The sequence below is a fragment of the Arachis ipaensis genome, chromosome B10, assembly GCF_000816755.2.
Source record: "Arachis ipaensis cultivar K30076 chromosome B10, Araip1.1, whole genome shotgun sequence".
Classification (NCBI taxonomy): Eukaryota; Viridiplantae; Streptophyta; class Magnoliopsida; order Fabales; family Fabaceae; genus Arachis; species Arachis ipaensis.
In genome coordinates this window covers 90,499,901-90,512,931 of record NC_029794.2, presented here as the reverse complement: position 1 = coordinate 90,512,931, position 13,031 = coordinate 90,499,901, and the positions used below count along the sequence as shown (strand labels likewise).

The 13,031-nt window shown below is 34.9% G+C and overlaps 1 long non-coding RNA gene across 1 annotated transcript; it reads left to right on the top strand.

Annotated features, from left to right (window-relative positions):
• Positions 11,550-12,153, top strand: LOC110267982. The gene is made up of 2 exons (XR_002355968.1): positions 11,550-11,612; positions 11,724-12,153. It is a non-coding gene; the product is annotated as an uncharacterized LOC110267982 (long non-coding RNA).

Sequence of the window (13,031 nt, the reverse complement as noted above, 5' to 3'; positions counted from 1 at the left end):
TGAAAAATTTTTATGTTAAATTTGTTTGAAGTTGTATTTGAAACATGGTTTTTGAGCCAAAGAACACACACCCTGTGAGACTTGAGCTTAATTACATGGTTATATTATTTAACCATAAATATTTTATTCATGTGTGTTTTCTTCTCTATAATTGTAATTTTTACTTTGTTCCACTCTATATGTCCATTATTTAGTATATTTATATGCTTGCATATGATTGAGGCCATCATTTGAATTTTTTCTCACTTATCCCCAAAATTAGCCTACCTTTTACATCACCCTTGTTAGCCCCCTTGAGCTTTTTAATCCCCTCTTGTTCTATAAACCACATTACTAGCCTTAAGCAAAAAAACAAAATAAAAATCCCTAGTTGAATCCTTGGTTAGCTTAAGATAGAAATTGTGTACAATTTAAGTGTGGGGAATTTTATGGGAACATGGGATGATAGAAACAAAGTAGGGATTTAAAATAAATGAGTTATTTCAGAAATTTGGAAAACATGCTCATGTGAAATCAAAATAACTAAATTACCATGTGCACCAAAAAAAAAAAGAGAGAAGTTCTTTATTTTCAGTATTTAAATAAGGGGATACAAAAAATTCCCTAAAATGGAAAAAAAAAGAATCAATGCACATGGGACAAAATTCAAAAATAAGTTTGATACATGAGCATGTAATACAAAAGTGGGAAAAATTTGGGTAGCTAGGTAAAGCATTTTTAAATTATATAAAGTATGTATATGTTAGGTGATATCTTAGACTAATCAAGGATTCACTTTGTTAGCTCACTTAGCCTTATATATATATATATATATATTGCTTAATTCTATGTTCCCTGCTTTCATGAGCTACCTTCTTACAAGTTTACTTGCTTTTTATTGTATGATTTGAATTAGTGAAATCTAATTTATGTTTGTCTTGAAGAGCTTATTTATTTTTAACCAAGTAGGTAGAAACATTTTGCATATAGTTGCATTCATACAGATAGGTTGCATTTCATACATTCTATCATTCCTCTTCACTTCTTTATAGCTTCTCTTGAGCTTAGCATGAGGACATGCTAATGTTTAAGTGTGGGGAGGTTGATAAACCACTATTTCATGGTTTATCTTGTGCTCAATTTAGTGATTTCTATCAACTCTTTACTCACTTATTCATATTAATTGCATGCTTTTACATTTTCCTTCCTGATTTTGTGCTATGATTGAAAACATGTTTCCTGGGCCTTTAAATTACTAACTTTAATCCTTTCTTATTACCATTCGATGCCTTGATATGTGTGTTAAGTGATTTAAGGGATTACAGGGCAGGAATGGCTTAGAGGATAGAAAGGAAGCATGCAAAAGTGGAAGGAATACAAGAAGTTGGAGAAATTGCTAAGCTGTCCAGCCTGATCTCTTCGCACTCAAACGGTCATAACTTGAGCTACAGAGGTCCAAATAATGCGGTTCTAGTTGCGTTGGAAAGCTAATGTCCGGGGCTTCGATTTGATATATAATTTTCCATAGCTGCCCCGACGCCAGGTGACGCGGACGCATGGATCATGTGGATGCGTGGATCACGCGGACGCGTGGATCACGCAGACGCGTCACCTGGCAAAAATACAATCCACACAAATGCCTGGACGACGCCTCCGCGTCACTTTGCCGTGACCTGAACGTAACAGATATAGCTGGGGGCGATTTTTGGGCTGTTTTTGACCCAGTTTTCGGTCCAGAAAACACAGATTAGAGGCTATAAAGTGGGGGAATGCATCCATTCATTAACAGGCCTTCCATTATTCACTTTTAATAATTTAGATGTAATTTTTAGAGAGAGAGGTTCTCTCCTCTCTCTTAGGATTTAGGATTAGGATTCCTCTTAAAGGAATTAGGATGTATTATTATTTCAACTTTATTATTTCAATTTACAACTTCTTCTGAGTTCCAGGTTCAATGTTCCTTTTATTTATTTCTCCAATTTAATTTATGAATTTTTTCATGTTAGATTTGAATATTCTATTTAATATAATTTGAGGTATTTCAGTTTATGATTCTTATTTAGGTTTTTATATTATTGGCTTTAATTGATTAACTGGAAGCTCTTGAGTTATCAACTATCCGTGATTGGTTGTTATGTCGGCTAATTGACTGGAATTCCACTAACTCTAGTCTTTCCTTAAGAGTTGGCTAGGACTTGAAAATCTAACTAATTAGTTCACTTGACTTTCCCTTGCTTTCATAAGGGTTAACTAAGTGGGATTAACTTCCATTCTCATAGGAGTAACTAGGATAGGACTTCCGAATTTTCATACCTTGCTAAGAGATTTTATTATTGTTAATTTATTTTACTTGTCATTTAAATTACCTGTTCCTTACTTTCAAAACCCCCAATTTACAAGACTCATAACCAATAATAAGAACACCTCCCTGCAATTCCTTGAGAAGATGACCCGAGGTTAAATACTTCGGTTATCAATTTCAAAGGGGTTTGTTACTTGTGACAACCAAACGTTTGTAAGAAAGGAATTCTTGTCGGTCTAGAAGCTATACTTACAACGGGAACTTATTTGTGAAAATTCTAGATCGCGTGAGAGTTTTGTTCTTCACTTTCACCCTTCGAGGTCGGACACCTTGTAGTAACCTTTCCCCAGTACTTCTGCTACTTGGTATGGTCCTTTCTAGTTAGCTGCTAGCTTCTCTTCTCCTGAATGACCTGTTCCGATATCATTTCGGATTAATGTGAGATCATTGGTGGTGAAGCTTCGCTGGATTACTTTCCGATTATATCTCAGAGTCATTCGATGCTTTATGGCTTCCTCTCTAATCTGAACTCTTTCTCGGACTTCTGGAAGTAGGTCAAGCTCTTCCCTTTGAGCTTAGGAGTTAGTCTCTTCATTGTAGAGGATCATTCTGGGAGATCCTTCTTCTACTTCCACGGGAATCATTTCCTCCATTTTGTAAGCAAGTCGGAATGGAGATTCTCTAGTGGTTGAATGTGGTGTTGTCCGGTATGCCCATAGGACTTGCAGGAGCTCTTCTGCCCAAGCTCCCATGGCGTCCTGTAATCTCTGCTTTAACCCAGCCAGTATGACCTTGTTGGCGGCTTACGCCTATCCATTGGCTTGTGGGTGCTCGACAGATGTGTACTGGTGCTTGATTTTCAAATCGGCTACCAGGTTTCTAAAGCCTGTGTCGGTGAATTGAGTACCATTATCTGTGGTGATGGAGCATGGGACCCCAAACCTTGTGATAATATTTCTGTATAGAAATTTCTGACTTCTTTGGGCAGTGGCATTAGCTAATGGCTCTGCTTCAATCCACTTTGTGAAGTAGTCTATGCCTACAATAAGAAACTTAACTTGTCCGGACCCCTGGGGGAAGTGACCAAGGAGGTCGAGCCCCCACTATGCGAATGGCCAGGGTGAAGTAACGCAGATGAGCTCCTCAGGTGGAGCTATGCGGAAGTTGGCGTGCTTTTGGCATGGTGGGCATGTCTTGACAAACTCTGTTGCTTCCCTTTGCAAGGTCAGTGATAAACCCATATTTTATGATATATATTGTGCTCAATTCAAGAGATTTAGTCAATCCTTCACCCACTTATTCATGTAAATTGCATGGTTTTACTTTCCCTTCCTTATTATGTGATATATGTAAAATACATGTTTCCTATGCTTTGAAATTATTTATTTTAATTACCCTTTATTACCATTCGATGCCGTGATTTGTGTGTTAAGAAGTTTCAGATCTTCTAAGGCAGGAATGACTTAAAGGATGGAAAAGAAGTATGCAAAAATGGAAGGAAAGCACAAAATGGAGTTTTTGAAGAAACTGGCAGCGACGCGAATACATGGACGATGCGGCCGCATGCCTAGCGCAAAAAGACAGCGACACGAATGCGTGACTGACGCGAACGCGCGCCATGAGCAGAACACAGATGACGCGGACGCATGACCAGAGCGAACGTGTGATAAAGAAAACTCCAGATGACGCGACCGCGTGACAGATGCCACGCACCAAAAATTACAGAAAATGTTCCCAGCGATTTCTTAAACCCTTTTTGGCCCAGATCCAAGTTCAGAAAGCACAGATTGGAGGTTATGAAGTGGGGAAATGCATCCATTCACAGAGCTCCCCAATTATTCACTTTTCATAGTTTAGATGTAGTTTTTAGAGAGAGAGGTTCTCTCCTCTCTCTTAGGTTTTAGAATTAGGATTTCTTATTATTTCAATTTGGTATTCCAACTCCTTATTAGGTTCAATATTCCTTTTACTTTATTTTTCTCTTTTACTTCCAGATATTTTAATGCTTTCCTTTAATTACTTTTGTTGCCAAATTGGCTTATGAACCATTCATGTTTAGATTTGATTTTCTATTTAATATAATTTGAGGTATTTCAGAATTATGATTGCTTTCCTTTATTTACATTAATAATTTGTATTTTCTTCCTCTTGGCTTTGGTTGATTAATTGGCAACTCTTGAGTTATCAAACTCAACCTGATTGATAATTGTTGTCTTTACTAATTGAATTGAACTTCAATAAACTCCAGTCCTTTCTTAGGAATTGACTAGGACCTGAGGATCAAACTAATTAGTCACTTGACATTCCTTTGCTTTAGCGAAGGCTAACTAAGTGGGATTAAAACTCAATTCTCATCACCATTGATAAGGATAACTAGGATAGGACTTCCAAATTCTCATACCTTGCCAAGAGTTTATTTTACAGTTATTTGTTTATATTATTTGTCATTTAAATTACTTGTTCCTTACTTTCAAAACCCCAACTTACAAAATTCATAACCAATAATAAGAACATACCTCCCTGCAGTTCCTTGAGAAGACGACCCGAGGTTTAAATACTTCGGTTATCAATTTATTTATGGGTTTGTTACTTGTGACAACCAAAACGTTTGTAAGAAAGGACTTTTGTTGGTTTAGAAGCTATACTTTCAACGGAAATTTATTCTGAATTCTACAATGCATACCAAGCTGATAGATATGGTGGACAACCTTGTAACTACCAACAAACCCCACCCTGTGCCTATAGACCATCCTCTCAACATAACTTTGAACCACCACACTGACAAGCTCCTTTTCACCATTCACCACCATACGATACTTATTTACCCCAATTCCAATCCAATTACTCCCAAACAGCACCACTTCCCTATGTACCATGTCCAAATCCATCACCCCGAGAATCATAGGCTCGCCTCAAGGAAACAGTAGATCAACTTCATATAACCTTTCATCAGCTGGAGCAAGCAATACATCAATTATCTTCCAAACGTAGCATGAAGGAGATACTAGAAACCCCAGAGGGCAGTAATGAGCATAACTTTGTTCTGGTACAATTGGAGGAAGCTCAAATTATCCAAAAAGAAGAAGTACTGATTGAAGATTTAGGAGATGCTGAACCTCCATGGGAATCCAGAGTTGTGAAAAATTTCGTCAAGGACGTTACAATTAATGCTAAGGAGGGTAGTGCACAAACCCCAAAGCAGGTATTTTATGAAGAACTAGACGGAATGACCCAAGACGCAAGTTTCCTTGATGATGATAATCTCAAGTCAAGTTCTCCTAGTAATGAACTTGAATCCTCAAGTGAATTCTCTGAGATCAAAGAATCTTCCCCAAGTGAATACGAAGATGATGCGGAGGTAGATTTCTCTCAACCTCCATCTTATGACTTAAGTGATGAGGAAGACATAGAAGACTTTGATCGAGACGTGGTCGCATTTAAAGAAGTTTACAAGGAAATGGAGGAATTCGCAGAAGATTACAAGGGAGTAGAACTTACAGAACCACTGGAAACACCTATCCCAAGGCCATTACCACCTAATACAAGCTTCAAGTGGGTACAATCCTTGGTGCACGAATTGTGAATCACACTTTTCACAATTCGTACCACAAACCAGCAAGTGCACTGGGTCGTCCAAGTAATACCTTACGTGAGTAAGGGTCGAATCCTACGGAGATTGTTGGTTTGAAGCAATCTCAGGTTATCTTGTAAATCTCAGTTAGGAGGCCAACTATAATTATCAGTTGACTTGCAAATGAACAAGGGAATATAAAATAAATACTTGGTATGCAGTAATAGAGAATATGTTGGAGTTTTGGAGATGCTTTGTCTTCTGAATCTTTGATTTCTCCCTGTCTTCTTCTTCACACACGCAAGGCTCCTTCCATGGCAAGCTGTATGTAAGGTGTCACCGTTGTCAATAAGAGGTGGTTGTCAGGCACACGTTCATGGATTGAGGAAGGTGATGAGTGTCACGGATCATCACCTTCTTCATAGTGAAGCGCGAATGAACATCTTAGATAGGAACAAGCGTGTTTGAATAGAAAACAGAGATAATTGCATTAATTCATCAAGACGCTGCAGAGCTCCTCACCTCCAACAATGGAGTTTAGAGACTCATGCCATCAAAAAGTACAAAATTCAGATCTAAAAATGTCATGAGGTACAAAATAAATCTCTAAAAGTTGTTTAAATACTAAACTAGTAACCTAGGTTTATAGAAAATGAGTAGACTATGATAGATAGTGCAGAAATCCACTTCTAGGGCACACTTGGTGTGTGCTGGGGCTGAGACTAAAGCTTCTCACGTGCCTGGGCTGTTTTGGGCATTCAACGCCAGGCTGTTACCTGTTTCTGGCATTGAACTCCAACTTGTAACGTGTTTCTGGCGCTGGACGCCAGACTGCAACATGGAACTGGCGTTGAACGCCAGTTTACGTCGTCTATCCTTGAGCAAAGTATGGACTATTATATATTGATAGAAAGCCCTGGATGTCTACTTTCCAACGCAATTGGAAGCGCGTCAATTGGACTCCTGTAACTCCAGAAATTCCATTCCGAGTACAGAGAGGTCAGGATCCAACAGCATCAGCAGTCCTTTTTCAGCCTGAATCAGATTTTTGCTTAGCTCCCTCAATTTCAGCCAGAAAATACCTGAAATTACAAAAAACACACAAACTCATAGTAAAGTCCAGAAATATGAATTTTTCCTAGAAACTAATAAAAATATACTAAGAACCAACTAAATCATACTAAAAACTAAGTAAAAATAATGCCAAAAAGCGTATAAATTATCCGCTCATCACAACACCAAACTTAAATTGTTGCTTGTCCCCAAGCAACTAAAAATAAAGTAGGATAAAAAGAAGAGAATATATAATGAATTCCAAAAACATCTATGAAGATCAGTCTTAATTAGATGAGTGGGGCTATTAGCTTTTTGCTTCTGAACAGTTTTGGCATCTCACTTTATCCTTTGAAGTTCAGAATGATTGATATCTATAGGAACTCAGAATTCAGATAGTGTTATTGATTCTCCTAGTTCAGTATGTTGATTCTTGAACACAGCTACTTTATGAGTCTTGGCCGTGGCCCTAAGCACTCTGTTTTCCAGTATTACCACTGGATACATACATGCCACAGACACATAACTGGGTGAACCTTTTTCAGATTGTGACTCAGCTTTGCTAAAGTCCCCAATTAGAGGTGTCCATGGTTCTTAAGCACACTCTGTTTTTTTGCTTTGGACCTCGACTTTAACCGCTCAGTCTCAAGTTTTCACTTGACACCTTCACGCCACAAGCACATGGTTAGGTTCCATTCTGTTAGGTTCCATCAAGAAAATAAACGGTTTTTGAAGTTTAATCTATGACATTTTATTATTTTTAATTTATGATTTTATTAACAAAGGATATCAGAGCTTTTCTTTGTATATTAATGTAGGGAGTGAGTAAGTTCTAATAATAAAAGAGGTTTAGATTGTGACTTAATTTGTTGGAAAAATGAATGAAAACCATATTTGTATATATATATATATAGGTTTAAAATTTGATTATGAAATTGATAATTCATATTGCTTTGTACCCAGGGAAGCAACCATATCAAGAATCTGCAGGTATATATAATTAGGTGCTATATGGCTTAGCTTGCATATTGCATGTTAAAAAGGTAATTAAAAAGCTTTGATAGTAGTTTTTATTGTCTACTACTAATATACATCAAAAGCTAATTAAAAAGCAATGATGGTTGTGAAAGATTTGGAGAATATATTATTAAGATTTCATTCCTATGAAAATATACTGAAGTATCTGATTTGTTTGATAAACTGAGTTTGCAAATTTTAAGGCTGGAGTGGTTAGCCTTTTTGGTCTATATTCTCAGCAAAGGGAGCCAGATTGAGCCAAGACCAGGTACTAATTATTAGTATTTTAAGGTTTGTACTATTTGTTGATGAAAATTGCGAGAGAAAGTTAGTAAAATGGATTATTTATTTTATTATTAATGTTAGTTCTTTTTCTTTTGTTGTATTGATTGGTTAGGAAGAGTGGTGTTAGGGGATCTTAATCAAAGTAAATAGAAAGATCGATGCCGGGTTTAAAAAAGGGATTCATGTGCTTTGGTTTCTAATTTTGTGCTTTCATTTCAGATTAATTTTTAACCACTATTTCAAGACATGTAATTGTTTTTTGTTAATAGCTTAGCTAGATTTGTTGTAGCGTACCGCATCAATTTGGATGTAGAATGTCATTGATTTTGTGACTTGTTTTTGTTATTTAAGATTAGGAGTTGAATTATGTAAATTTAGATATAATTCGTTTAGACAGTTTTTGTCTTGTGCACAAGTCATTCTTGAGATTAGATAGTAGATCGACAAACTAGTTTTCTTCTTAGATACTAGAGATAGAAATGTCTATGCTTATACAGTGAACCTGTGTTATACCTTGATCCATGCTTATAGGTAAAATTCATGTCATAACTCTTTCGTTATATGTATTTTGTTTTTTTTCATTGGGGAGAAGGGTGAAGAAGGTAAATGATGCCTCTTTAGAATGTTGAATTTATGAATAGGGCCTTTTGTTGCTGAGTGGATGTTGGAAATAGCAAAGATTTCTTTTTGTTATTTTTTTTAAAACTATTGGCCTTTTGTCATGAAAACAAAAATTCAATCCATATTTGAAGATCATTTTATTGTCTTGCATGTTTCTTCTTAGCTATTGTATTTTGTCAGAAACTGAAAGTATAGATTAATCCATAAAAAAATTGTGTTCATATCTAGATACTTGCTTGGTTTAGAGCTTCTTTCTTCGATTCTGTTTGATCAGGAGTAAGCACTGCAGATTGTATTTTGTTCATATTTAGAATTTAAAGACTTTACAGGAGAATTCTTCTGCTACCTTAATCTCATTGCAGACATATTAAATGGCTTGGAGGATCGTGATGGTAAGTTGGAGACTATATAAGAGTGCAAGAAATCATATTATTTTTTGCCACATAAAAATTCATACTTTTGATTATATCTCAACTTGCCTGTTTCTTATGTTGGACTTCTTGTTTAATAGCTATTGCGAGATTCAGGACAAGATGCTTATCAGCTGTCAGTGTGTATGATAATACTCTGGAGAATGTCGAGACGTTAGATGATGCACAGGCTAAGTTTGATGATATCCTTGATTCTCCTTCTATTGATGTAGCTTGTGAGAAGATCAAAAGCCTTGTGAAGTGTCCTCTTACTACAATAAAAGATGGTATGATTTATTTTCTAAGTGTCCTCTTACTACAATAAATTGAATGCAGAATTTAGTAAACCAAAGCTAGGACTATTCAGTTTACAATTTGAATGCAGAATTTCAAGGACAGCTTTGATTTTAGATGAAGTGTACTCACTCTGCTGTAGCAAAAACATCTCTTCTTCCTTTTGATTTTCCTTTTCTGCACTTATACTTTTATGTGGTCAGATTATAAAATTTTTCTTTTTTGCACTTGTACTTTTATGTGGTAGGATCATGGGATTGGATTCATCACTCATTCATGGTGGACTTTAGTACCTTGCGGCCAGTTCTACTACTACTACTACTACTTTCTGCACTGTCAAAAAATATTAAAGAATAAAATTGTAAGTTTTATTTATTTTTATATTTAATTATTTATGTATTTTTTTCAAATGAATTATTATGTCTGAAACATTTTTGCATTTGTAACATGGACAAGTTTCCAAGCAAGTGCACAGTAGGTAGTCTTTGGTTTTTACTTATTATAATAAGATGTTAGAGTGAGAGAGAAACGGTTTAAGTGTTGAATTATGAATAAAATAATTTTATTTTTTTAATCCCTTTCCAATAAGAATAACTCAGGAGACACAAGTAGTTATTACTAGTTTAGTTATAAGAGTTAATAAGAATAAATGATTAATAGCGGACAAATTTAATTTTGTTGTATTTGTAAGATGACCAAGACATTACACATATATAAAATCGGAATTGCTTAGTATGTTATCTTGAAAATAATTATTGCATATATAAAGGGATAGATGAATGGTGAAGAGATATAGAAGTGAGTTTAAGAGGCAGTTGTATAAGTAGACTTTCATTTTCTTATCCCAATCAGGTTAGATATATAATTAAGCACATGGAGTTGGGAAACAAACAACAATGGTGATTGGTGAAATTGATTGTTTATGGTAATGTATGTGTGTTGGACCCACGCATGCAGCAATATGTAGTCCTTGATATCTATGGCTTTGGAAGCTTTAAAACCAACAGGTAATATGTAATTTTAGAAGTGCATCCACTAGACTTCATTATGGAAGATCATGTATGCAAATATGTACTGTATATCTCTTGAATAGTTTGTCATCATCAATATGATCCACGAAACTCCAATCTGAAACATAGAGTGTGTAGGTTGTAATCATGCATATAAGGAATGCTACCAAGCCACCAAACCTGTCATTATACCAATGAAATTAATCAACATCTTTAAAGATAAATAACGTAAAATTAATATCAATAATAATAAATAGATTAAATATTTAGATGGATCCTTTACGAATTTTAGATTAACCATTTTTTTATTATTTTAAAGTCTTTGAAAATTATTCTTGTAACACAGATTTAGTCACTTCATCACTTTCAATTAAAATTTTAATATGTATGTATTTTTGCTATGATAAGATAAACTAGCTCATTTTAAAACAACAAAGGAACCAATTGATAATAATAATTCTCAAAAACCTTTAGAATAATAGAAGTGTTCAACAGAAAATTTTGTAAGGACCAATTTAGATAATTAAACTAATAAATATAATTCAATATATATGTGTTGTAGATGGTCTTTAATTTGTCACCATTGCCATTTGCAGGCAGTAAAAATGGATAGATGTCCAGGAGTGAAGGTAGTGGGTCTAAGCTTCTTGGTGAAGGTTTCTATTCAAGCTACAATACAGTATACACAAGCTATTCTCTGCAAAAACACACACACTGTATTAGAATTTTCTTTCAGCTTTATTTAATTTCTTCACTTTTTTAATTATGAAACATGCATTTCTGTTAATTTAATTGGTCATAATACCTGAAGAATGCCACACCATCAGATGACTTTCATGTTTACTCCATATACAAGGTCGTCGGGCACATGAGAGTATCCATCTTCTATTTTAAGCAAAACATTGATCTGTTTAATAACAATAATTCCATCTTCTGCATCATACAATATTATTATTCATATCTATAAATTAAAAATATCACTTATAACTATTGATAATATAATGCAGGACTCTTCATACTTGACTCTTCAGCTACTTAATTTTTAGTGATGACTCTTCAATTTCAAGAAGGTTAGCCCTTTGTTTTCTTTTTATTGCTCATTCCCGTTTAGAATTGATTGATAAACTTAATGGAACTGTGAAAGTTTTTACTGATGTGTATTCTGGTTAATATGTTTGAAGAAACTAATCTGATAGGAACCAATCTAAAGCAACGTGTTGGTCTTGTTAGATCAAGTAAAGAAATGAGATCACCGGCCATCCAAAGTATACACAACAGGAACAAGGAAATTAGATTGGTTCCTACAAATCTTTGTAAGAGATGAGTTTGGATAATGAAGTTGGAGTGTTGGAGCAAGAAAAAAAGATGTTGGAGCAAGTTTTCGGGATGAAATTCACACAAGAGACCAAGAAACTAAAGCAGACTTGTTTTAAAGTTAATTACAAAAGGAGAAAATTTTTGGCCTCCAAATCTTATTCATCATCACTTAGCTAAGCTATTTGTCTTGTATATTCATATTCTAAGTAGTAAAAACAACACTTATTAGATGGTTTAAATACATTATTAGATATTAACATAGTTTAGGAAACTGAATGGTAGATTTGACTGATTAGTGTTTATTGCAATGCTTGTATATTGGTAAGTTTAGTAAAACAAGGTTTGTATAGGAGTTATTACTTTTGATTTTTAATAATAAAAAATTATATATTATATTAATATTTAATTTATGAGTTATATAATATTTCATTTATGGATTATGATTTTTTGTTATTATAAAATTTTAATCACAAAATTATTTATTTAACGCGATAAAAATGACGGTAAAAATTATTTTTTTAAACGATAAAAAATGTCACTGTCAGAGTAAAATGGCGGTTCAAAAATGTCATTTTAAACAACCAAAACCCTATTGTCAGGATAAAAATGGCGCTTCAAAAATGCCGTTTTAACCAACTAAAACCCCACTCTGTTAGGGTAATAACGGCGGTTCAAACCGCCATTTTAACCTATCCAAAAACCGCCATTTTAACCATGGAAATAACGGCGGTTTGAACCTCCATTTTAACCAACCAAAACGCCACTCTGTCAGGGTAATAACGGCGGTTCAAACCGCCGTTTTAACCTGTCCAAAAAAATGCCATTTTAACCTTGGAAATAACGGCGGTTTGAACCGCCGTTTTAACCTATCCAAAAACCGCCGTTTTAACCCAGGGAATTGTGGCGGTTTTTAGAAAACCACCGTAATAACCCGAATGACGCCCAGAATTATGTCGCTTTACGAAACCACCATTCAAATAACCAAAAAACTGCCGTTTTTACCAGAATTTTTTGTAGTGTGTGATTACAAGTGTGTCACCATATGGCTATGTGGAGCTTCAAGATATTCATTCTAATAAGAAGTTCATTGTTAATGGACAGAGAATCAAACATTATATTGAAGGCAATGTTGAGCAAGAATTCTCAAGGCTGAGGCAAGATTAAAAAAGCTC